This window comes from Tinamus guttatus, unplaced genomic scaffold (genome assembly GCF_059628265.1).
Source record: "Tinamus guttatus ecotype Peru unplaced genomic scaffold, ASM5962826v1 Tinamus_guttatus_pri_ptg000296l, whole genome shotgun sequence".
Lineage (NCBI taxonomy): Eukaryota > Metazoa > Chordata > Aves > Tinamiformes > Tinamidae > Tinamus > Tinamus guttatus.
Window position 1 is genome coordinate 42153 of NW_028288830.1, and position 27601 is coordinate 69753.

Here is a 27601-nt window from a genome sequence, read left to right on the forward strand (position 1 = left end):
ATCAATAGCAAGGTGTGACCAGAGACGGTACGGAATGGCAGATAAAACAACGGACCAAAAATGAGAAGACTAAAATGAGGTACCTTTAAATGCAGAACAGGGCAACTAATGGGCATCTCTGTCTCTAACCACTACAAATTCAAGAAAGGAAAATCAGCCTGCACTCAGCTACACATTTCTTTAGTCTGACCATATTTTGGGGTGAACTCCCTTTCCCTCCCAGCAGACATTTACACTGTTACAGGATACTAATATTAAAGAGGGAGAAAACCAGAGAAATACCCATGATATTAACAAACCAATCCCATTACCTAGACTAACAACTGCAGAACTGTCCCCAAAGAGTAAGTCTTGCCAAGCTGTCTCCCATATTTCCCCTTGAAATGGACCGTTGCCTCTCTTCATACAGCAACGAGGGTCACATTCTGTCCCTGTTAACTCCAGACCATGCTGTGCAGTGTATTTAAAGTCTCTTGTGTTTTTTATCCATAGAGATGACTGTGAAGACCATTTGTAATCATGAACCATGACCGTGTCATGCCAAGCTCAGAAGGACTTTTGTTCCAATCCCACAACTGCTTACCAGGCCCTCCGAGCCATAAAACATCCTATAATTAAGCAAGTAATACTGGTAGAAATACACAGCACAGTCAGTAACTCATTTTTGTAGTTTTGATTTCACTATGCAATGTGGGAACATTTTCACAAACACGCCTTTGTGATCTTCTGTGTTTTACCATTTCTAGACTTGTTGATATTTCATATTAATTTCCCACTCACGATGGGGGAAGCTATGTAGGGAGCAGCACACCAGTTATTTGTCACTTATCAGGAAGTATCTCCACAAAATAGTGGGAAAGCATCGAAGAAGAACATGGTCTTTACAGATGGAAATTACATTTGTCACACCAGGAGAGCTACCAGGCAAGGACATCTTGTTGCTGTTTTTTAAACCTAGTAATGATATATCTGCATTTGCTCAGAGAACTGAGCAGGTGAAGTTATATGATCATCGAATAATACTACTTCTGTATCAAGGCATGTCAAAACCAGATCAAAATTTACAAAGAAATCCTTCGAAGCGTTTTGCCCAGGAGTCTCCTTAGACTCACCAAAACGTAGCACCTTCAAAGGGGAATCTATTGCTTGAGATGATGCAATTTTTTGGGGGGAAAAAAAGAGGTGAAGATCAAAAAATTCTTGCACATAAGCTCCCTCTGAGTTGTGTGTCGTGCTGCAGCCATTGACTAAATGACAGACACACGGAAACACAGCACAGCCCATCCGCTCACATGGAAACCGTCGTTCCTCAACTGTGCTGTTTTTCTATGGAGCAGAACTGGGAAACTCCCTCAGCTTCCCAGCAGTGCTCGCTGCCACGATTGCAACATGCAGATCGTTTTAACGAGAAAAGGCAACTAAGGCAACTTCAGAAATAACTGCACGCTGCTCATTTCCTCCCTTCAGGAATTTGAGCTAAGGGGCAGGAATTTTACAACACTGCAGAATCATTGCACAGGGCAACTTATGCCTAAGTTACCCTGCCTGCTTTTTGTAATATCCCTGGTGGGTCCTCACAGCTCAGATTTTACCGAAGGCAATTTTCTGCATTTCTTCAAATGGGAAACAATAAAGCGGGTGTACCCTACACTGTACTCGTGATCACAACTTGGTCGGCATGACCTCGGTGGCACTGGCGCTGAGTGGGACACACTGGCTGCTTCAGGAGCGAGGCTGCCACCACGGGTGGTCATGGCACTGTCCAAAGGCAGAGCAGGGATTCCCTGGCCTGCCTGCAAAAAATGAACACTGGCAGAGCCCACGTATCATTCAAAAAGCCACAGGAGCTGCTTCCTTCAATGACAGGACAGCCAGACCTCCAGGATTTGGGAATGCTGCTGTAGAAACATCAAGTCAAAGAAATCCAAAATCTTTCCTGACCACATTTGGAACACTGGGTCCAAAATCCACATGATGCCTGCAACCTCCCAAAAAACACCAACATCTTTGGTGAAAGAGACAGACGAGAGGATGAATTTGGGAGAAAAACATACAAAACTGAATGATCCAAACATCATAGTTAACAATAGACAGGAAAAGAGACAGGCTAATCATCTGGAAAGAGATACATGATGGGTAGGATGAAGAGACACTTCTTTATTCTTTAAGGTTATCCTACAAACTATAGGGTAAAACTAAGAAATGGAAAATAGATGCTAAATACGAGGAAACGTGGGCAGTCTCTTCAAGTAGGTTGCTGTAAATTCGCTGGAAGAACTGATAGTAATTCTGACACCTCCATCATACACATCTGTTTCGAGAAATACACAAAGAGAGTGAAAGCAATATAAAAAATACGCATAAACATGCCAAATCCACACAAAAGGCTTTCACTAGCACAAAACTGCAGGAGAATAACTTTTAAAGCCATTTCTCCATCAGCAGAAGCCCAAGCACTGAGACAGTTAGACGTATATGAAATCCTTTTGCCAATGGAGCTATTTTGTTTGAAGAACTGTTGTGGAGGACCAGGACAAGAGAAATTTGGGATTGTGCAAGATGGTCCACACCAGGAGAAGCTGCTAGGAGAGCTCCACCAACAGAGCCATAATCTGATCCTTCCTAACACGGAGCTTGCCCAGAAGTGATGTGGTCTGCCCAAGACCCACCATGAGATTTCATTCAACTAAATCGAACCAATGCAGAGCAAACACGACATGAGCAAACATTGTATATGGATGTATTCTGCAAAACCAGTGCAGTTTTATATTATTTCACAGAATTTTATGCTCGAGTGAAAGGTTGATTCAATTCTGGGTTGTGGCATCAGAGCTCTCCTGCTCTATTAAAAGTAAAATTACAGTTACACTCATTATGCTTCTATCCTGCCTATGCTTTAATCATTTAATTGTCATTGCAAGCAGCTCTAGAAGCACATCTGCTTCAGAGAAAATCAATGTAAATAGTTCCAGGCCATTTTATAGCAGCTGACAATCTGGCTTTTAGCATTACTAAAATGCTCTTACAGATCAAACTAGACAGAAAAAATCAAAGTACCTTCACTGCAAGGTGAAAGCATTTCACTGCAAGGCAAGATCATGCTCCCTGCAAGGTTGCTAGTTTTAGCCACCTAAGCATTAAGAAATCTAGAATAATATTGACTGTGTGCACAGGTTAAATAGCCCCTTCTGGGCTTTCTCTCCATTAGGTACAGTTGCACAAGCAGGGGGGCACTTCAAAAACCTGCCACAGTCTCACACTTCTCATTTAATAACTGGGCCACGTGTCCCTGTGCTCAGCAGGTGCCGCACAGACCTCGAACCATCACCGCAGAGCGCACGAACTCTCAACATCTCAACCCACTTTCACAGGAACAGAAACAGCAACAAGAAAATTAAGCAATTAGTTGCTGCAGTGTTTTGTAACAACAAAGACATGATAGCTGTGACACAAAACACCACTGCTGGCTTCAACTTCCACATGCCCATTGCTAAATTTTCCCTATTTGTTATTGGAATAAATGAAAAAGCCAGGGCTCTTTTATCTCCCACCTGGCACCAGCCAAACAAGGGAGGTCACAACACAGAAGTCCACTTGGGTAAGAACACGCACAGCTCCCAGGGCACTGCTCCAGCACCACCTTCCCATACTGAACATTAAACACATATAGAACGAAATACTAGATAAGAAACAACCTCCACAAACTCACACAGCTGATTCATAAAACATTCACAGAGAAAGTCTGGTGTGGAAATCCCCATAGATGACCTGTCTCAATGCCATTTCTTCCTCCTCCACCCCCACCAGAACTGATTAAACAACTTCCTGAGAATCTGACATTAATGACTCGCTCTGACTCGAAATGACTCTGGTGACACGGATACTTCTTGTCCTCCAAACAGTTCTTTCTGCAGCCATAATTCTCAGGGCTGTGATGGATCCTGGATGCCATTAGTGTTTTAATTATAGGCTGTTTTCTTGTCCTTCAGCTGCATTTCCAGTCGAGAAGGAGGAACTGTGTTCCATGGCCTTATTCCAACAGTTTATTTTTCAGCACTGGCTGCACTCCGTGCAGTACTTGCATTCTTGAAGGCATGTTAGGGTCTGCAGCATTTGTTGATGCTAAATAGCTCATCAAACACTTTACAACATGGTTTTGCATCGAGGGCAGTTATAGCTCACTATATTTCCACCTGGGCTACAGTGAACTTGTACCTCCAATATAAGAAATAGGTGCTTTTATTAATACTGTCCGCCCCACTACTCTTGCATGTGCTACATGGTCTTTAGCTCCAGCCCTCTCGCTTTATTCCACAGCTGCTAGCAATATACACTGGAGCTTATCTTAACATAGTTACAAACATCCAAAGAAATACGCTTCCTTATCGCTATGAGAATTTGGCCTCTGAGATGCAAAACCATAAATGAATTTCGGTTGTGTATTTCTATATACCTGAGCAAAGAAGCACCCGTTTTTGACAAAAGCATGCTTTTTAGGGCAAACACCACAACTTGTTCTGTTGGATATCACCACATGTAGTTATCTCATTTATTTCAAGCATTTTTTTTCTACATCATCTACTGAAATTTTGATGCTATTAATTAGTATTTCTCACATTTTTCTGACTTTTTTTTCCACTTGAGAAACAGAATTTTGTGTAGCCCAGCAGAAGTTCAGTTCTTTTCAAAGTCAAGTCCATTCCTGGCAGTAACTGCTGAGCTGATTTTTACTTACATGGGTAAGTACTACCAATACTTCAGTCTCTAATTAGCCCCTTTATTAACTGCTGAAATACACGTGCTGCAGAATTAAGAGCTGTGATAAAACAGTCATTGGAGTCTCTTGGCAGCCATTTTCTTGAAAAAAATTGCTTTCCTGAGTGACAGTCTCAAAGCTTATCCCATTTGTAGATGACTTTTTCTCTGGATTTCAATCCCCTTTTGGCTCCGACCGCAACGTCCAGAGGATGCTTAGCACATCTGGGCCTGATGCATGGGCAGGTCTGGAAGATCTTGGTGTTGAGGTTCTCTCCATGCCCCATCTCCAGGACGCTGTGACCTCCTCTGCTGGTGCTCTGCACAGTTCCCAGCTGCTCTGAGGGGTTCACGTCGCTCTGCTTGCTCCGTTTTTGACCCAGGTTTAGTTTTTTGCTGGACACCAGGTCATTAAGATGCAGCATAGGGGAGTGCTGTTATCAGACTGGCCCCGGTTACCTAACACGAGTCAAGGTGAGAAAAGCTTAATATTCCTGCCATGTGACAAGGTGAGTAACCATTGACTCCAGTGACTACATTACAGAAATGCATTTTCTCTTCTGTCACCACATCTGATACAAGCCTTCTTGTTCTCCAGCCTATTAGAAATGAATAAATATCCCATTTACAACTTAGACCTCAACAGAGCACGCCGAAGGGTCTTGGGGACAGGCAGATATTAAAAAAAAAAAAAAAACAACCCACTGTTGCCTCTGTATATCTTTACGTAGCTTAGTTTTAAATTATTAAAAAGTAGAATTTCATCATTTCAAATCAACAATTAAAAATTTTGTCTAAAATTGCATCTATATCATCCAATGATTGTTTAAACTTCTGGAAGTAAACGCTTCGTGTTTAGAGATCACTGTCCTATGGAAGTGCCTCATCCATGGTCACTGATAGGCAAGCAGACAAAAAAAAAGTCAACCTGCTTTTACAATAAATCTGCAGTCTGAAAAGTAATTCTGTAAGGACTTTAACATAAAAAGCACATTCTAGGCTCAGCCTGAATGTCAATTACTTAATTACTTTTGTGGTGAGACTCAGTTATTGGGGTTGTTGGTTGGATAGCTTTGCAAAAAAAAAAAAAATACTAAACCATAAAGTCTAAATGCACTTTTTTAAGCTAAATACACTGTTGTGATAAAAAGCCAAATTTCTGCACATAAGGAAAAACAGTAATTAAGACAAACATCACACAAGGGAAATTTAATTGCATTGCTGCACGGCTGCTCTGGAGTGATGACTTGGAGCACAGACTCCACTGTGTCCCCTTCCTTGTGCCATTAGTTACTGCTCTGCACCAGGAGTATGGACGGGGTGTATGGCACAACCAGAGCCGAATGGTGCATTTGAAAACCATTTTCCACCTCAGGAAGCGGGACAAGAAGCAGCAAGAAAACTGAGACTGGGACCAGCAACATCCACTCTGTTAAATTAGAGTTCTTTAGCTTGTCTCACTTACTAGAAATGATCTGCTTGCCAACATTCCTGGCTAGCAAGTGGCTGCAACATGAACAAACCAAACCGATATCAGAGGATATCTCAGCAAAACAAGGAACCCACGATTGGAATTTGAAAGAATTGAGCACATAAAACCTAGGCATCAATATTGTTTCATCCCTAAGTTCGAACCTTCTAGCAAAAGCATGCAAGTTATCATTTTATCCTCCTTTGTAATGTGAACTCAGCCTAATGCAGAGCATTTGCACACTTCTGCTTTGGACCAGCTAGGGTTGTCCTTTCCCACATTACTGCAGCTTGGTGCAATTCAAAGACACATAAGTTAATGAATACAACCATCAACCTGCTCAGACACAGGACAAGATGAATGTTTTGCAGTTTTCAGGCAAAGGCCAGTAAATCCAACAGCACTGCCCTGAATTGCATGAATTTGATCACTCAGGACTTTAGGCACTCCTGCACTGAGTTTAATTTCATGCCTTAGACAAGTTTTGGAGATGCTAACTGCTACAGTCAAGTCCACACAAAAACACAGCATCCAGATGGAGGTGTCTTGATTCTGTGCCTTATGGATTATTTTCAATTTCGGTATTTATTACAAAACAAACAAATGAACAAAAAAATCCAGCCAGAACCACTCTGAATTGCAAAGTCAAATAACCAAAAATTAGGAAATACTACACATAGGTTTGCCTACTGAATGGAAAATCTTGCATGCAACTTCTGACTGCAACTTCGATGATGCCATGATGACCTTTTAAGTTTTATTTTCTTTTTAATGTTGACAAGCTTTGGAAGAGATGTGATACACCATTTCCAAATCCTTTTTTTTTTTTTTCTAAACAGCAATAAATGCATTTTATTTTGAACAACCCTGAATTGCTCCAACGAATGAGTAACAGCCTTTTAGCATGCATTACAGTGGATCAGACATGAACCACAGTCAGAGCTAAAGAACTTGGTATTTTAACAGTAATATCCATTTCAGGCTGGCCCTTGTCAGCTTCCTGGGTGCTCATGGCAATAGATGTCCTGTCTTATGGGGTGCTCATGTTGATTCACTGTTTACCCAGGACATACCCTGAGTACTCCAAACAAAAGAAAGGAATTTTTCAGCCATTCTTATTTCAGAAAAACATGTAAGGTGTTTCATAAGACAAAGAAAAGGCATTTTCTCATGAAGTTGATTCAGTTGAGCAAATTTCAAAAGCTCTCTGCAAATCCTGCAGATGTTACGCATTTATTTCAGTGAAGGTTGCAATGCATTGCAGGCACCAGGTGTTACTTCCAGTTTTCCTTTGGCATTGGCCAACTGATCTTGTTATAACTCAGATATCCACAGACAGAACAAGGACGGATTCTGCTACACAAGTGAGCCACAAAAATGGGTGAGAATAAACACGATTCACTGATTGATGTCTGCTTTGTCACGTCCGCTTCACTCGTCTTGAGGGGCTTTGATCCATCTTCCTCCCATATAAGCTTATTTCTAAAAGACTTCTAGAGCAAGGATGTAGTTACCGTGACCTTCGGCATCTTCTTTCCTGCTGTTCGGTCAGCAATAGACTTTGGGAACATCACAGGAGGAATACATAAAAACAACAGGAATGGTGAAAAAAAAACTTCCTTTTTGGTTCCTCCCCTCCACCCTGTGATAGTTACAGACTGCAGAAAATCTCCCTTGGGAACTCAGTCTCCCTTTCTAGCTTGTAGGAAGAAGGGATCCAGCTCAGCTCTCAGTGTAGGTATATGGGGTCTTGGGAAGAAGGTGCCGTCCAGGAAATGTTTTCATCTTCATCCTTACTTAGCAATAGAAACTCGAACACTTTCTCTCCAAGTGCAGAAGGTTTCCAGCAGCTTCAGTAAAGGCTGCGTAGGGAATATTGAATTTCATTCACTTCTTCCCTGGCGACATGAATACCCATCCATAAAGTGTTGGCACAATAAAACCTGCATGTCTAAGATTGCGTGCCATTAACAATAATGCAAACCCCATTCAACCAGCGGCCTGGTTACGCTTTGAAAAAACAGGAAGTGCGTTGATTTCAGGGAATCTTGGAAGCAAACTTGATATGCTGCACATTCTGGAATAACTTCTTCAAGATAAACGCTTGATTGCCAAATGTCTTCACAAGAGAGCCCAGACAACCCTACTGCCAACCCCAAGCGAAGCTTCAGCAGAAGCCAAGGAGCTGGTCAGAAACAGCAGGGTGCTTTTAAGGGATAAACAGTCCCCTTTGCAGTCGCAAGTCCTTGGGAAAGACACAGGAGAGGAGGAGCTAGGAATGGACTTGGAATCACCAGCTGAATCCCTCCAGGTTTCTTATACTTCAAAGTGGATGGATGCAACGCGCATTTCCCTGGGCTAACCTGCCGCTGACCTTGAGATGTCAGGAGACCTCTCCTTCCTACCAGGATCCTGGGGGTTTCCTGCCAGCCGACTGTTCTGAATTACACCCCTTGGCTCTGCCGACCGCCGGCTGCTGGAAGATGCAGTGGAACACGCTGGTTCCACCGAGTCTGACATTTCCCTCAGCGAAGTTCAACTCCCGAGTGAAAACTCTTAATAAGTAATAATAATAAATAACAATAATGGCCTAGATTTATTTCTGGAGCACTGAAGCCAAAAAGCCTCTGGCTATATTGAAACATAGTAAATAAAAGCAAGTCCAGCTGCTTGGTCCCTTCTTTCCCAAACGTAATGAAGCTGTCCATAAAACCATAGTAAAGTCAATCTGAGAACTACTATAACCCCATGACAAATGTATTCTGTAAGCGTTAATTTTCTAGGCTGTTCTTACCCTCCTTACCACTGGGTATTGATAGTTGATGAATTTTCACTGCTCTCCAGACATAAAAAGCACTGACAAAATACCCAAGGCCACTTATGTTATTAGGACATCTTGATATCCTGGAGGATCTTCAGCCCTTGCTCCATCTGACAAAGACCTAGCGGTTACTAGTCTTAATTAAAATATGTACAGTAGTCTGATAGATAAATGCTTAAAGGAAACGGGGATCTCAGACTTATTCCAACCCATTGCCCATCCATTGAACTGGATCTGAGACAAATTAGTGTTTAAAAACTAACCTAATTATTTCCCATTTTGTGCCCTTCTGGTCTCCTGACAAAGCCTAGAAGGGAAAAGAGGACCAATAAAAAGAAGACTTGAGATGCCATCAGTCCATCTGGACTGCAGAAACACCAGGAACTGCATAGGAAGGTTCTACCAGATTTCCAGAGATGTCTAACAATTCCAGAGGTTCCAGTATTGACAAGGGACCACTGTCCTGCAGAGACAACCTGAGCGTGTTGTGAAACACCTGGCCAGAGGCAGCAAATAAATCATTGGTGCCACTAAACTCACGCCTGCCAGGGTCCCGCTGTGGCAAAGTTGTTGTTTTAGTGCTCCTGCAGACAAAATATGGGCCCAGTCCAACTTGTCCTTAAGCCAATGCAAGGGCCTGAATGCAGATGGACGGGAGGGCCAAACGCAGGCTAACTTCGGAGGGCATGAACTGGTCCCAGCACGGCATAAATTGCTTAGGAAGTGACCTGGATTCTGGCCAGGGAGGCAGCAAGTGCTTCCAGCCCAGGCTGTCCATTAGCACGAGCCATCCCTGAGGACCATCCTCAGTCACCCATGCAGGTTGCAGTAAATATTTTCAATCCCTCCACTGCTTTCCAGGACAGCACAGTGCAGGCAGAGCAAGAGCTCCGAAAGTGCCTCTTCCTACCCAGCCTTTCTTCCCCTGGGCACACTCAGAGTCAGAATTTCTGACTTCAGCGCCTTGAAAAGGTTGCTTCTCCTTCTCTTGTTATCCCTGCAAAGCAAAGGCAGCCCAGGGAGAGGGAGCTGGATCCTGTTCTCTCCTGCACATAATCAACACAACGATTTAGGCAGCTCCTATCACCCATGCAGAGCGATTGAAGGAAGCAGGGCAGCACAAGGGTAAGTCGGGGTAGAGCCTTCATTACGCTGATGATGTGCGAGGAGGCGAGCAGAGCCAAGGTTGTGCTTGCAGGGCCTACAGTTCAAACCCCTCCTCTTTTAACTTGGAACCAAAGCGCATTAGACACCACAATTATTGAGGGAAAAAATCTGGAAAACCCATAATTCTATTTTCCCAGTCATTTTTCTGCAACTGAACTTAAGAATACCAAAAAAAAAAAAAAAAAGAAAAGAAAAGAAAAAGAAAAAAGAAAAGCCCCTCCTCTCTCTCAGGCATCTGTTTTAGCTGGTGCACTGGATGATTGCTGTAGAGACCTTTAAACATATAATGATTACCATTATATATAATAAGCAATGCAAGCATGTCAGGAGTACACACTTCTGTTGCATCAGCAATAACCATGCATTCCCTAAGAAATTTCTTTCAGATGTCCCTAAATATTCTTCAGCCATGGACAGTCTTAACTTACAACCGGCTAATTTTAGAAACCATTTCTATGGCACTTTATAACCCCAGCTAACAGCTCCAGGACATGCAATGTTTTTCTACAACGCCGGTACCCCGGCAGTTCTCACGGGATGGTCGTTTAACACAAATATCGGCGCAGGTCTCGCTGCTTCAGCCCCCACTTCTCCACGGATGCAGCGAACTCCCCAGCACATTCCTGCTAGGGCCGCGGGATCGACCTGCTTTGGCCGTTCCCAGATTTTATGCCACGCTCATGGGTGAGATCAGACACAAAAGAAGCAAAGCAGCTGGGAAATGAGCAAGGCCGGGATGCAGCCCCTCGAATCGCAGTGCGGACACACCGGCTCCATGGATTTGTCTCCAAAGGAGGCTGAGTGGGTGGGAGGAGGAGACAAGTTCCCAAGTCACCGATGGAAAATGCTCTGGATCCGGCCGCCTCCCCTGTGGGTTGAAAGGGACTGTGAAAGAAGCCTCCTTGGAAAGTTTCCCATGGAAATCTCGCATAGATAACACGAGGGAAAACGTGCCACTGTTTGTACGTGCAAATGGTCTAAGATCACAAGGTTTGGAGGAGGCGGAGGGTGTTTAACCAGAGCAAGGAAGGGGGAAGCCCCTTGAGAGGTCTCCAATGATGACATCAATTTGAGCCTCCAGTTCAAAATCCAGCCCAAACCAGCAGTTGCTGAGAACTGTCCAGTTGCTCATAGGAGAAAGAGGTTGGTAATTCCCAATGAGCTCCTACAGATCAAGTACCTGTGCTGCAGGCTTGCTGCTCTCATGAGCTTCCCCTAATGGGAAGTCTTCCCTTAAAGAATCCTCCCCAGCCCTGCTGATCCTTGCACACACAAAAGAGCAAATTTTCAGAGAGGAACATTATTACTTCTGTTAACACAGTGTCAACAAGCCCACTGTGCAGGCACAGTAAAGAAATGGAATTAAAAGTTGGTTTGTACCCTAAAGAGCTCCTGCTCCAAGTATATTATCAAGAAGCAGCAGATGGACAGACGCGGACAGTAAGGGAAAACAACAGGACGGTGTTAGATGCTGTGATGTGCTGGAATCTCACAGCAGCCTGAACGTTGTCATCATTTTCGTAGCCATCTCAGAATAGAGGTGAGCTGAAGGAGGAAAAAGAAAGTTGGCAGATGTTTTCACATAGCTCTAGCAGGGAAGCAAGGTTTGAAAACGTAATACATGGGCAGGGGAGGCAGTTATCACCTTCCTTCAGAGGTGGGAGATGACATTTTTTTAATCAAAGGGAGACAACAGGCATGGTGGTGCTGAGCTGTGGAGAGCCTTGCCAGCGGCACAGACTTATCTCTGATAGGATTTGGACAGGCAGTGGGAGAGGATACAAATAAGGCTCAATGTGAATAAAGCATCAAGAAAATTACTTTTTTCCTCCAATTTTCCAAATGGGCAGAGACAGAACCAGGGTGCTGCTGTTAGCACCCAGAATACCATATCACAGCGTAGGACTCAGGAGCCTGAGAGGCATCTGATGAACTTCTCCCTGTGGATAGGAAAGGTTGCATTTCAGAGCTGTTGCACACAAAGAAAAGTTGGTAAGATAGAGACAGACTGAATGCACCAACGAAAAGCCCATGCAAAGAAAGGGCTCACAAACTATGGCAGAAATGTGGTATTATCAAGCAAATCAAGCAAAGGTGCTGAGGATGGAAAATCTGAAGTATGATATTTCCCTAAAATACATTATTGAAAATAAATCCTTGCTTGGGTTTCTTTTTCTCCAAATTTCACACATTCTGCCAGAAAGTACCAGTATATCATGAAAAGTTTTGCTGACACCAGAATGTATTCCCCTTGCTCTCCAGAAAGCAACCACCCTGGTTTACTCCACGACTGTGGCACTTTTCCCAAGCTGAGGAGGGCTACTTAGGCTTGTGGGGGTCTCTCAAATATGTGTGTTCACATGGGACACGTGGGCTTCCTTCCAGCTGAGACTTTGTTGAAGAACATGCTGCTGTCTGAAGACCAGGCGACACCAAACCCCGCAAGAATCCAAGGCGACTCCTCCTCAAAACCACTCGTCTTCCTCTCTCTGTAGATAAACACTGAGTGGTAGGAGGCTGCCAACAACCACCAGCACTCGTGGGATCACCGTCCAGCTGGGAGTTCCCTTGACAGGGCCATCTGCAGAGGAGATTGAAGCCATCTGGTTCTAGGCACAGTTCATGAACCCGCTGCTCCAGATGTGACCTTGGCTGCTGGAGACTTCAGCGGTTCTGGTGACACGACTCACACGTTGTGAGACGGCAGGAAGGCCACGGAGCCTGTCTGCACAAAAATAACCGGCTGCTGTTATTGCTGACACGACCTCTGCTCTCCAGCATTTCTGGGCCGTGCAGGAAAAGGAGGACGGCAAAGTCCCCTCTTGAAGGAAGGGGGCAGAGTTAGAAACTATTTTAACCCGCTGCTCTTCAGTGCAAGAAATGAGAGTCCCTCAAAATGCCCTCAAAGTGGCCTCGAGATTTACTATACTGCACAAAAGGCATCAAGGAACCAGAGGTGCAGTATGGGGAATCACTGGGACTGTCTGTGCTAGAAAAATGATGCTACAAAACCCATATAGTGGCATTCTCATAGAGGTACAATCTGCAAAAACACAAAAACTCATGGTTCTTGCCAACTGCAATGAATTCTGTCCATTACTCAGCACCTCTGAAGATCAAGCCCTACTTTGTGTGATGCTCTCAGTTCTGCAAGTTTAACTCAATATTCAACAGGTGAGCTGAATTCATAAGGAATTATTATTATTAATGATAATTTGCAGCAAAACTAGCATGCTTCATCTTTAAAATTCAAAGTCATTGACAACCTGGGTAAATAGACTAGTTGTCCATCAGTTTTCCTGTGATCCCATATTCATGTCGAGTACATACATAGCGGGTCTCACTGCAGGTCTCAGCATCCATTGGAAAGGAAGGAAAATAATAGGAAAACAAAGGCAACCCCAGAGTTGTGCAAAATACCTAAATAAGTACCCAACATTACTTGGCTTTTTTTCAGTTCTGATGAAAATCTGATCAACTTCCTTTAGCTTAAACTCTCCAAGCCTGTTGTTTATGTACCACATTTCCCCAGCAACACTATTTCTAACGCCCCTATCCCTGCAACACCAACTCAGGGGCCTTGTGCAGGTCCCGGTTCTCTCCCCAGTGATGGATTCCAATTACCTTCTGGCCTCCTAATTTTTCAGCCCACAGGAGCTCTCCTACCACTCAATTAGAAGACTGTATTTTCAGTTCACATTTGGGGAAGGTTATTATTTTATCTAGACCAGCTTGCAGGCACAGGGCTCCTGTGGCACGTCATAAAAGTGCTGCAGAGATAACCCAAGGCTTGGAAGGACTCTGATCTTGGAAGGGGACTGGAAGCCATGCAGCTCAATCTCAGAAGAGAGGCGTAAGTGCTCAGTCTCTTGCAACCTTGAAAACCACATAATTCTGCCATTAAATAGTTTGTTTAAAAAAGAATGGCAAGAAATCCACAAACATTGAAAACCACTGGTTTAACTGCTGATCTGAAACATCTGCAAGAAATATTTGCTCTTTGAAAGCGCCGCTACTGTGTTGCTAACCCAGCCGAGAGTTACACAAACCAGTTCAGTCATGCTCAGTGCCGAGAAGAAGCCAAAGCACCAAATAGAAGGGTTTACAGAAACCGGGCTATATACATCTGATTATTCCCCCATGCTCATCATACCACATCTTGAATAACATTTAGAAAGGAGCTAAGCTAAACTATGCAGAAATGCATGAACTTCCAAAAAACCCCCAAACTGTCATGCACAGAAGATCCCATGTGAATAGCACCAGGAGAATCAGCCAAGACCTGGACCGTAATCTCTTCTTGCAGCCCCTCTGCTTCAAGTCTTGCAGTTCTTCAGTCTTACCTCTAGACCTGCACAAACAGCAGAGTTGCAAATATATCTTATTTTTTTAGCACACATTACCTTTTGCCTGAACTTCTACACATGGGGATGCATCCCATCGCAGCCACTCTGGATTCCTATTTTCAACACAGGGTTGGAATTTCTCACAGATTTTTAGAATGTGACAGGCCACCCCACTCTCCTTTTTCACTCAAGAAATTTTGTGACTGGCAGCAGCTCATTTCTTCCAGAACAGTGAGAATTGACCGTAATTACTGATTGTAACCATTTACACTAACCAAAGAGAACTGGTGACTACCTTTAATTGACAGTAAACCCCTGTTGTTTGGAAGAGGAAAATGACTTTAAAAAAACGTGAGTAATCACGTGTTTTTCTCACTCCTTCATCCCAAAGAAACTGAGCTGGGCTGAAAGCATCCTTATAGCACTTAAGATCCAGAAATCATGGACTAAACTTGAGACACGTCTGCCTGGACCACTTCACTAGTGAGCTCCATTCTGAAAAAGATGGAAAACCCAAAACTGAAAGCTAAAACTAATGCCATGAGGCTTTATTATAATAAACACTAAAAGCAGAGCTTTTAAGCAGTGAAAATTCAAATTAATTGGGAAGAGTGAATATATATTAAAAAAAGAAGTACAATTTACATGCAACTCTGACCCACGACATTTTTGCACTTGGAACTTTGCCTCCAGCAACTCATGGGCTTTCCGAGCAGCGGGAGCTCTGCTCATTGCCCCTGGGATTGCTGCTCTTCTTTCCATCTGCTCCTTGCTGCATCCCTCACTCCTCTCCCAGCTCGAGCCAGCTCAGCGACTTCCCAAGAGAAGGAATGAGCCCAGCTTCCTTCCAAGGTGTTCCACCTGATGCAGTTGTTTAGAGGAGGAGATGTGTGTAAATACACATCTGGTTCTCACAGCTCCCACTACTTCGGGTTGTTAAGAGACTTCACTTACTACTCCCAGGCAGTCAAACTATCAGTACAACCAGAGTGCTCATTTCCTCCCTGTCTAGCCCTAGGGTAAAGGTATACCTGTGAAATTAACCTTAAAAAGTAACATTTTTCAAAAATATTTTGGAATCCAGATCTTTGGTGGGTTCTTAATTCTCATTCTCTGGCACAAGGTCCATCTCTAGGTGAAATCCCTAGTTAGTGACTTTCATGGAGTTTACGCTCCTAAATGCACATGTTTTATGTTTTGAAAATAGGATTTAGGCACATTTAACTCTCAGATCACTAGTATTTCCAGCATGCTGACTGCTCCCCCAGTTTCACATCCCATCTGTCCTCACCAGGTTTCTCTCACAGTATTTAATATTAAAGTTGAAAATTAAAAATCAGCTACTATATTTTGTAGGAATAAGAAAAAAAAAGAAAAAAAAGCCTACGGATCAGATTAACAAATGCCTTTAGAAGAGATTGGTCTCTTCAAAAATAATGTTTTCATCATTACAAAGAGAAGAAAAGGGAAGTCTCAGAAAGTCAGTTCAGAATTGTATTCTCAGTCATCTCCTTGCCATTTACCTAGTGGAATATGTATTGAGTAATAGGCCATTAGGTCTGGGTCTGTCTATTTGGACATCAGGTTTCTAATTGATTGCACAGTACTTGGAATCTATTAAAGGGCTCCTATAAATTACATTTCTGTATAGGACAGGCTGCCTAGATGTGCAGATGTTAAGAGCTGGCTAATCCTAAGTAAACCTGGTAAAAACGTTTGCCTTCTCAAATTTTCCACTGAATTAATTGTAGAGATTGTGTCACTGAATCAATAAAGTGAAAGCCCTATAATCTTGGTTTGCCACAAGCCTGTTAAGTAGTAGGCTGAAGTGGAGACCTTACTATTCCAGACATTTGGCCCATATCAAGCAGCGGCTCAGAATAAGACATTATGCATCATGCCTGGGAATCTGAGATGCAGGACAGTCTAGGTGATCACAGGCTTCAGCATTTCACACAGATTCTCTTACATTAACATTTTTCCAAAGATCTGACAAAAGAAAATGTTCATCTTGCCCTTTCTGAACTGCAAAAAGAAAAAAAGAAGAAGAAGCTTATTCTTATGCATCTGAGAACATATAAAACCTTGGAAACATACACACATAAGTCCTACTAATTTGGCACCCGTATGTGTCCATTCCTATATTATTTTGCCTATTCTGAGTCCATCTTCTTGGTGTTTCTTTGTTGGCAGGAAATTTTACCAGTTTTTCTTCATTGCATACAACTGTCTCACCCTTCCTCTTCATTGTGAGAGCTCAAATCCCTCAGTCTGACTTTCTCCTGCTTCGACAGCTGCAATCTTTTGTTTTCTAACCAATTTCTACCACGTTCCAGTTTGGTTGCCAAAATTATCTGTTTGATCAAATCACCCTCTTCCTTCCCACTGGTTTTCTCACCTGGATGATCCAGGCACTGTGAAATGCCTTTATGTGCCCCTTGCTCTGCTCTTGGATGTTGTGATCTCCCCTACATCGTGCTGCTCTGCCGACAGTCCTAGACTTCAAAAAACCCCCTGGCACCCTCTGTCCTTAATGGTTATCCATTTTGCTTAGCAGCTGTTGGGTCACAACCTCACACTTCCCTAACAGGAACGACGGGGTCTTCTTCTCCTTGTTTATCTTCTTGCTCCGTCTGATGCCACACACTGCGTGTACTCACTGTGGAGAACCACTCTGGAGGCATCTGCACAGCGTTTCACAAGTGAATAGGAGGCCAGAAATGAGACAATATTACACGCACTTCTGAGGAAGAGGCAATATTTAGGGCACATCCAGTGGTCTAATCATCCCCATGGAGAGCCATAAAGTCCAACAAAGAAACACCCGCCGCTACCATCCTTATCTTGGTGCCCACTTTGCAAAGGAGGAACTGAGAAACAGCAGCGAGGTGACTCTTCAAGGCCACACAAGTCAATAGCTGGACAGGGAAGTGATGCCCCAAACATGACAGTGCGTTCTTTCTGCCTTTTTGCTTGCAGTGAGCATAACTCATCTCCCCAGTGAAGAAGGAAAGAAGGAAAATTAGGCTATATCCCCTTCTGGGAACCCATTTGTTTGTGAGTGTCCAAACCTGGCAGAATAAGGGCTGCCTGTCCTCATCCGGACAGACTGAATCTTGGATGTACAAGATGCTATAAGCCAATTAATTACTAGAACATATGCATTTGCTTTACCAGTGTACACTGAAATCATTTAGTGCTGCAAAAAGAGACTGGCAGCTCTGGAAGCTGGAGCATTCGCCCTTCCCCAGCACAAAGTCAGCAAGGAAAACTTGCCCTTTCCAGGTGCCCCAGGCACCTACGCAAGGAAAGTTGGTTCTTTGTGCAACACAGGGGAGACAAAATGTCATGAACAACCGAATGAGAGGCTGGCAAAGCCCTGCAGGGAACGGCCTCTTTAGGAAGAGCACTCTGGATAAGGAGCACATTCAGCTCCGCACATTTAGCACTCTGCTGGCTGGCCCATGAGGATGCTTATAGGGATCCTTGCTCAGGATGACAGAAATCCCTGCAGGAAGGTGAGCTCCTACACAAGGTCAGACAGAAAACTGGAGAAACTTTTTTTTAAAAAAAAATAATTGGCTGGTGAAAATTAGTAGCAAGCTGCATTTTGAGCACCTGCTAGAACTATGTTTCAAGAAAAAGACTTGGCTGTGCAGGCACAAATAATTTGGGAAAATATAATAAAGAAAAATAGACAATAACCTAGGCTAAATCCTTCTGTGTTTGTCTAATTTCCTGGGAAAACAGAACTAAGCTGAAGAATGAATCCTATTTATCAGGCAAAGCGATGAGACACTCAGGGCAGGAAATGGGGCAAAACATTAATGAGAATATTAAGACAAGCTAAGAACATATTAGCTTTGCAGCAGGTGAGCTTGTGGGTCCCCTGTCCCAAACAAAGAAATCCAAGCACAGGAAGAAGGGTGATTTATCCAAGATTGCAGTGAGTCACAGGTAGAGGACAGGCAAAAAATCCATGATTCCCAAGTGACAACATTCTGCTCCAGCCACTGTCACCCTCTGTCTTTAGACTACGCTTAGGAGACCGGAGAACAGTCTGTTCAGGAACTGCTCAGCGCAAACACAGCTGGTGTGAAAGGAAACCCATCCCAGCGTCCATGGAGACATCGCTGCGCCCCACGTGGGGACAGCACCGGGGTCCCTGTGCTCCCCCAAATCCTCCATCCATCTGCATCAGGGAGATGACCAAGAGCCGGTCCATTTTTAGCTGTCCAGAATATATGGAGGATTTAGTGCTGCTTTGAGTGCTCACAGCCCTAAAGGACAAACGAAGGAGGTAGTGCAGAGTGGATGCAATGTACAGGATGGCAATTCCACCTCCATGAGAAGCGTTTGAGGGCTACCCAACCCCAGGCTGCAAGGACGGGCACGACCATCCAGGGCTCAAGCCCTGAGCTCCAGCAGAGAGCCACAAAGCTGCGACCTGCACGAAGCTCCAGCATTGCTTCTACAACCAGAAGCTCCTCTCGGCAGAAATTAATAACCTGCTCTAAAGTTAATAACCCGAGGTTACTTCTACATTATAGAAGGTTACTTACACAAGCGCTCCTGGCATGCGGCACCATCTGCGCAGCGGCAGGTTTGGTAACTGGCGCGGTTACAGACACATCCCACACTTTCACGCCAGAAGGAAATCTGGGAGCTGTCCCAGACGCGCCGGCTCCCATCAAACACATCCTGACGGCGACTTGCACCCAGCAAACAGACACCCCGAGATGGCCAGGGCTGCAGTCAAACCAGTTACATCTTCACTGTATTTCGGTCTGCGCCTCCTCTGTCTGCTCATCCAAACCTCTCACTTTCCTCCTCTTTCACTCCGCTTCCTGCCCTCTACCTTGTTGCTCCTGATCCAAGAAAATATTTCCTGAACAGACTTCTACAAACAACTGATTTTTCATTTTCTTGGCTACCCCTAGAGTTATCAGAGTTTTTTTTTTTTTTTTTTTTTTTTTTTTTTTTTTAAAGTAAACTCAAAACGGGGAAAAAAATCCAAGTTTTCATGAAGACATATTATGGAATCAAAGCATTTGTTTCTGATCAGATGGAAGCTTATCTTCAATCACTGTTTCCATTTTAGCTTTTAAAGACATTTTAAAGATTAAAAAAAGGCAAAGATTTTCAAAGCAAAAGGCACACTTTTTTCTTCATTTTCAAAATACTTTTCCTAGTTGTTATTTTTCTGTGCTGCTATTCCTGAATATGATCTTTCAAGCAGCACTGCCCGCACACCCATCTCTTCAAACAGTCTCTCCTTTCAACCCACCAGCATTGGTATAATTCATAAATCTGTCCTTAAAATCGCCACCCTGGGTCTAGTCTTCTTTTGACCACTAGGTTTTTAAGCAGAAAATGTGCTTTGCTTGTGCTCTTAAGAAAAAAAGAAAAGAGAGATTGTAAAAATGTATGGTGTTGAACAGAGACCTTATGTTATTTTGGCCGGCAGGAGAAATAAGGTTTATCCTTCCCACGAGCCCAGATCCTGCGGACCATTAGCATCATGTCCCTTTGGGCTATACCCAAACCCCATGGATGTAGACCTGGCTTTTTTATCATATGAGCTCACACACAAGCTCAGGACTCTAAAGTCACATTTTGCTTAGTGACCTGACAGCTGTAGGACCAGATTTTCGGACGTGATGAGCAGACATGGTGCTGTCTAAATGGAGCACAGTAATGCCCTGAGCACATCCAAGGACAGGGAGCATCCAGCAAACAAAGTCCACAAGATCCTCAAAGTAATGGGGAGTGATCAACCTGGCTATACAACATGTATATGTATATAGGCATATATAAATGTATACATACCCACACTATTGGCTATATAAAGCAGGACCTTTAACACCAGCCTCACTTCACAGAGATGTGCGCCGTCCCACAGCCATGAGGCAGAGTTTCTCCCAAGACCTACATGGACGTGTGCCAGCAGTTTGCTCCCACAGCACTTGAGTGTGTCACAGACACGAACTGCTCAGATGCCTCCCATGCTGCTGTGTTCATGCTAGTGTCTTTGTGATAAATTACTCCTTTCAAAATAAACATGGTGAAATTCTTAGAACTCATCTAAGCAGCAAAGGAAATCCCCTGAATGAAGTGGGCTCAGCGCTCCCAGAGCCTGGGAGTTGCACGCGGAGGAACTTTGCTTATTTAACACAGAGGCTTTCTCCAGGGTAATAAAACTCTCGCATTGTCGTGCCAGGGATTTTCCATTAGGTGTGTGTCGGCTGGCGGTGGGAGCTACAGTTTCTGTGGCTGGTCATGGAAATGAGGTGAGATCACCCAGAAGCTGACCACAGATCCCAGTGAGTTCCCAACAGGAAGAGCTGCGAGGGCAGCTCAGAGAGGGACTATTAGCTTGAATAGAGCTAATGGGTCCCCCAAATTGCTAATGGAGCATGACTGCTAATTAGAGCCTGAGAAAAGAGGCCCAACCTTTCCCTGATTTCCCTCCACATGATGGAAAGGCTCTCACCATACAAGTTAAGTAAAGCAGACGCATGTCTCCAATGTGTCCTTGCCTTGCTGCAATCCCAGAAGGAACCCCAGAGTAAGGAGGCCAGTGCTACATGTTAGTCTCCCACCAACCACAGGGCTCTCTAGGGAACACAGAAGTCGAATCCTATACAACCCCCAGTTATTTCTACTGTTCTAGACAGAAGAGACTGCGTGGTAGGAGTTCACCCAGTGGAATCACCCTGCTCAAGGTAGCAGTGATTTCATGGGGGGATTCATGACCCTGTCTCAGAAGACTCTGTGGCTAGAGAACCTGGAACCACTTGTCTCTTATTGGTGAGGACAATGACTGAAGGACCTGGACCCTTGACTGGGTCAAGCCAAATTCTTGGCTAGAACAGCATTGTGCTAGGAGCAGCCTAAAGACAGAAGATCCACCACACTAGAGCAGGGGAGGTTCTTCCTGCTCACCCCAATGTGTGCACGGTATGATGGTGTGAAAGGGAGTTGCTTCTAAAAGAGTGAATGGAAGGAGACTTGGGTCTGCAACCATATGGTTGTAGTCATTACGTTTTTCCCTATAGAGGGAAAAAAGTGGAACATTTTTCCATTAAGAGCACCTCAGCCTTCCTTCTTACTAAGAATTCATTTTATGAGACATTGCTGCAGAAAGACGTCAATTAGTGCTCATGGTCTTTAACCTGCCGCCTCTCGATAATACTCTCCCTACTAGTTACAATAAACTAGTGCAATAAGCCAACTGATAAGGCCCATAAAAGCACTGAGAGTTTGGCCATGAAACAGAAGTACATATATTGACTATAGATGCCCCTACTGATATCAGATTTCATCATGGAAACACTAATGCACAGTAAACAGGCAATATTTCCCTCACAAGATCATGATACCATCACAGAGCTCCCTTTCAAACCAGGTCAATACCATTCTACTGTTTCATGATGTAAGATTTCAGAATGGGCCCAATGCCTCCAAAGCACCAAGGCATATTGACAACGGTGACACAGAGCCACTGAGGCATCCCAGCACTTCTCCTGAAGGAGTGCTGGCTAGTTTGACCTTCAAAGATCACCTTCTGTTCAGAATCACCACAATATCCCACAGGAAAAGACCAATGGATATTTTTATTAGGTCTTTAAGGAGTATAAACTCTGACCTGGCTGCTTAATGGCATGATTCGCCCAGACACATCCTGAAGAGACAGTGCTGCTTTCAATCTGTGTGGGATGCTAAACAACTCCTGTTTCCTCTACAGTCAAGTGCACGGGGTGCGCTTGTATGTACAGGACAAACGCTGACTAAGTGGAATTATATTCAGTCTTACGAGATTTCATGACCACGTGTAGCAAAACAGTGCTAAAATTACTTATGAAAGAATCTCTCAAAGCAGAATTTATTCTTTAGCAAGACCCCAGCAGAAAACCCTGGAGTTCAAGTTTACATTTTACTGTGGAGAAGTCAAGAAGGAACCACAAAAGTTCCTCCTGCAGTTCCCATGAAACCTGAATCCAAACCTTACCCTGGCTCGTGGGCTCTGTAAATTCCTGTTTTCAAAACACTCCCTTCTGGGTAAACACAAACAAAGCAGCCATCCAAATTCAGAGCTGGGGAGCAGATTTTTTAAATCAGGAATGACACTGCAAGGGAAGCCAAGCTATCCAGCATGGTTCCTAGAGCCTCTGGCAGGTTCCTCCCTGTTTTCCTTAAAAATTGATGGCGGGTATGAAGAAAGCATTGAATCTAGATTTTTTAGTCTCCCTTGAAAATCAAGCAATGTGATTCTAGCTGGAAGGCTGCATAGTAGTAGGGAAAATCCCCAGAGATGTTCTGGCAGTGCTATAAGCAACATGATCATGCAGGAATGGCAGAAAAGGGATCAAGGAAGCCAGAAGGTGCAGCTGTATAGAGGGAAAACCAAACACAAAGTGACAGTGAGAAAGAAAAGAGCTCTAGAGAAACAAAACCTGAGAGGAAGATGCGTCTAAAAGAGGTGCAACAAGTTCAGCTTTTGCAGAAGCACCATGAATTTCTTTATAATCTCTCTCCTTGACTGAGCCTTCAAATCATGAGAAGGCTCTAAATGATCTGAAAGCAACTGCATCCCACTGGAAGGATGGGTCTAGCCAGCAGTAGATTGTATGAAAACAGGGAATAAGGGAAGGAATGAAATAAAGAGAGAATCTTAATGTGCATGGCGGGGAAAACAGTGAAATAACATGTTGTGAATGGATGTACCTTTTTATAAAATATTTTCAGGAGCCAACAAGGAAAAGGGGTCTGATCCCTACAGTATTCTGTGCATAGCAGTAGGCATCCTGTTGATTCATCGGCAGGCTTGTTCCTTCATGGCAAGAAAACATTTCTGAAGACACAGGCTGCTGAGGCTAAATGATTAAATGCCAGAAACTCCACAGGCATCAGGCATCAACAACCAGGCCATCGCAGAGCACCTCTGAAGAGCATCCTGCCCTGCCTGGCCTCTTAGCAGTGTGTACACCAGGCAATTTAGATATAAAATTTTATTTTACGATCTGGCATGTTACATTAGTCTAGGCTTGGCATTAAACAGCTACTATATTCTGTCTCGCATCCAGAAGGACGGCTGTCTTAAGTCAGCGCTAAAGGAACTTTAAAATAAAACATAACATACGTTCAGGATGACTAATATGTTCCCTGATGCTGGGTTACACAGACCATATTGGAAAAGCTGCTTTATTTTGTGTCTGTAGTTTAGAAAATGAGAGATTGTGAGATTTTAAGGCAATAAAATCCCATGTTCAGTTAGTCACGTCGGCCATAGCTGCTACAGGAGGGTGACAACAACGTACTCAACCCATCATATGTTTCAGTCTTGCTAGGTCCTAGCTTGCTCCCTAAATCACTTTAAGACCTAACTATTATGGGTTGCACCGATGAGAATGTGATGGGGAAAGGTTCATCCTCCATCGGGCGAGTTTTCTTCTCTGTGCATTTACCAGTCCCTGCTGACTAACCGAGCTGTGCACGTGGATGCATCCGTCTAGGTCAGAGGTAAGCTGTTCTGCACAAACACGCAGGTTTCCTTTCATAAAGCATTATTTTACTCTTTTGGTTAGATAGTTTAATCATCTGTTAATGAAATATTTTAAAATAAAAGCAATCTTCAACAGGTAACAGCAGGGAGAAAACCACAACCACTGACTAATTAAAGCCTTTTTCTAGCATACAAAAACCAAGACTACCAAATGACAAGGAGAAGTCATGAATCCGGCTAGGAATCTCTCAAATCTCATTATGCCCCTCTGAAATGAATGGGAAGGATGATCTTGAAGCATGAGCTTTAATTGTAGCCCACAAAGATGCAGCTGGTTAACTGATTCTTATTTTTTTGATAACATAAAACAGTAATATTAGACCAGCGCTGAATTACAGAAGAGCATGCTGAATTACCTGGACCTAAGACTAGGAAACATCGCAAATTTATATCTTGCATCCGTTCCGGTTTGACCCACTTTGGTTGGGTAGGATTAAAACCACATAAATGCAAGCCATCCTTTCTCCCGCACCTAAAGCCCCAATATCCAGAAAGATCTTCCCAATTCCCCCATTATAATGGTAACAAACATTAGGAAGTTCATTTTCAGAAGGCGGCTCTGGAAAGCTTTAGGAGATCTGGAGTACACTCCTGTAACACCACAGACAGCTGCAGGAAGTATTTTTGCTCTTCAGACATCTTCCCTCAACCTTGCTGAGAGAAGATATAGAGGTACTTGCTAACTTGAAGATAATTCAGAAACGAAACTGAACGCAGTTCTGGAGCACACACTGATCTTGCGGATCAAGTTTATTTAAGGTAGAAGCAAAAAACAAGCTGAAATCCAACTATAGCTGGCCTTCTCCTGCTCATCTCCACGTGACACCTTCCCTGACTTGTCATCATTGTTATCAATAGCTCCCATACAACTGCCTGCCATACAGAAAGAGAAGTAAAACAAGACACTTACCCTCCTTCAAAGATCTTGATCCTGACTGGCTCCCCTTTTTTGGTTACCAGAGCCTCTTCTTCTGATTTTCCTCTTTTATCCTCTTCCTTTTCAGCTCTAGTTATGTCTTTTCGACCTTCATTAGAAAGGAGCGAAGGCAAATGAACCTACCTCCCCAAAAGAGCAAAACAATCATTGATTACATACAAAATCACTCTACAAACGACACAGACCAAACACTGCAGGCAGCCCCAGAAACAGCCAGCAACCTACCACCCTTGCTGCTCTTGATAACAGGCTGTAAGCACCGTAAATTACAATGTCCTCTTAATAAATAGGGCCTCCACTTCAGGATGTTGAGCCCTGTTGGTTATGTCGTATTTCGAGTGACAGCTTACAGCAGAGGACATGTTTAAATGACCTCCTGCAGTACAGCGGCTAAATATCATCCATCTCTTGCCAACTGGAAAACTGAGGCATAGAGAGAAATATCTTGGCTGGAGTCACTCTGAACACACGGCAGAGCCCAAGGTCTCTGTTCCCAAATTCCTTCCTCGGTCTTTGGATGACTGTATATCTATATATGTATCCACAAAATTCTGGAGGGGAGACAGCTCTAGAATTCATATAATTAACTTCAAGTTGTGGGTTTCCCCTCCACACACACACACAAGTTTGGATTTTAGCCATTCTAGCTATAAAAATCACTTGACAGTCTAAGCTCCCGGGTGATTTCCTTTCACTGAAACTATGCTGCCATGGGTGCAATACATAAAAAACCACAAAACCATTGAGGGAAAACAGTCCTTCATCTCCCCAAATGTTCCAAGGGTGAAATTTGCTTTTCCTTCTGTTAAAGGAAAAGCTGCCCTTCATTTAGATCCAGGCTGGCCTTCGTTTAGACCCAGGCTTAAATCATGCACTGACATGCCATCTACCAGGTCTAATGTTATTTTTACATGATACGGACCTAAACAGGAGAGCTGCCTCTCTATCTCTGTGGAAGATAGAGCAAGGGGACCTCCACACACCTAGAATGAAACTTGGGGACATTGCCCTGCTACAACCTACCGGTGCAAATAACAGGATCTCCAAAGATCTGAAAGAGGAAAATTAAGTTGCCTTTCACCCAGGCTACTTTTGATATAGTGTGGGAGCAAACAGGACACACGTGCTTCTGAAGTTCAAATGAGTCGCTCAAAGTCGCATTTCATGTATAGTTTGTGGCAGAAGATTGAGGGCCGTTGTGAGAAGTGGTAGAAGCCTCCGCCAGAGCTGGTCACCTTTGGTTCTTCACAGTCACACGAAGAGTGGCAGCTCCCGAGGGTGATTCATTTGCCCTACCTTAGACACTTATCTAAGGTGGGATGAATCACCTAGGAGGTGCCTCTTTGTCTCCTATAGCTCCAAGGGAAGCCAAGAGTGACCAGATCAAATTGAGACATGAAATCCAGGGATGTGCAATCCAGGTTCCACAAGAGCATGGTGCTGGATGTGTGCAGCAGGAGGAGGGATGGACACACCGACAAGCAGCTTTGAGGCACTGAGGCCGGCAGCGTCAGGAGTCCAGTTTAGAGCACTCCTGCTCGCACATCTGTGCTGGGATATTAAAGGCATCTGGGGCTTTTCCCTACCCTTGGGGCCAGTTTGCACATATTATATCACATCCTTGCTATTGGGTCCTTACATCCTGCCAAACAGTCTGCTGGGGGGGCCCTGGCCTGTACTATCTCTCTAAGAGTGCCCAGGAATTGTTTGAGAGAGGGATAATCACCCCAGGTCAGAATTGCATCCCTCAGGCCTGTATTTTTGGGCACAGATTCTGTGCTTGGAGGAAATCAGTGGCAGGAGACAACACTTAGACCCTCTGAAAAACAAACATGAGGCCTTCTGACTTCTCCTGATGCTAGCTCTGCATTCACAAAAATGCTACTGATAACAACCCCATTCCAGTTCCCTTTTTTGCTGCGGAGTACACAATTACTTTCTAGATGAGGTCCTAGGTTTATTTTATTGCCTCTTTTGAAAGCACAAATACATACAGATGAAAGGCACTGGAGAGGGCCAAAATCACACAGACACTATTACCCCCTATAATCTCTTATAATTTACAAATCGTGCAGCCCAATATAGTATAATTAAGCATCTCTGTATGCACGCTGCAGCCTACAGTCACTTCAGAATTGATCTGCTCAGTAAATCTCACTAATAATTTAAAAATCAAGTCAAGTACTTAGGCAGCATATCCTTGGTACCACTTGCGGGTAGCTTGCTGCATGCATAATTGCATGAAATATTGGAGCTATTTTCCATTTTCTGTCATGTTTGCTGACAGCTTAGAGTTACATAAAGGAGAAAATATTTAAGGAAAACAACTAGAATGGAGTTCACTGCGGGTTGAACTTTCAACCCTCTGATTGATGCTACTGCTATGCACCTCCTGTTAATCACATCTTCCTGAGTAACCAGTAACATGACTTCCTCTTCTCTGCCAGTCATGTATTTTAAAAACTAAACTGAGAATTTCACTCCCACTGATCGTCTAATTAAAAATTATTTCTCTACTTGGCATGAGGTCAATTTAGCT

The 27601-nt window shown here is 43.7% G+C and overlaps 1 protein-coding gene across 2 annotated transcripts in view; it reads right to left on the reverse strand.

Annotated features, from left to right (window-relative positions):
• The window catches only part of LOC104572602 (HIVEP zinc finger 3), a 60911-nt gene that overhangs the window by 25965 nt on the left and 7345 nt on the right, over positions 1-27601 (reverse strand). For both annotated transcript variants that reach the window (XR_015913566.1, XM_088527918.1), the window contains exon 2: positions 25036-25181. The gene's annotated coding sequence lies outside the window, so the exon portion shown is untranslated. The remainder of the gene's footprint in view (positions 1-25035; positions 25182-27601) is intronic.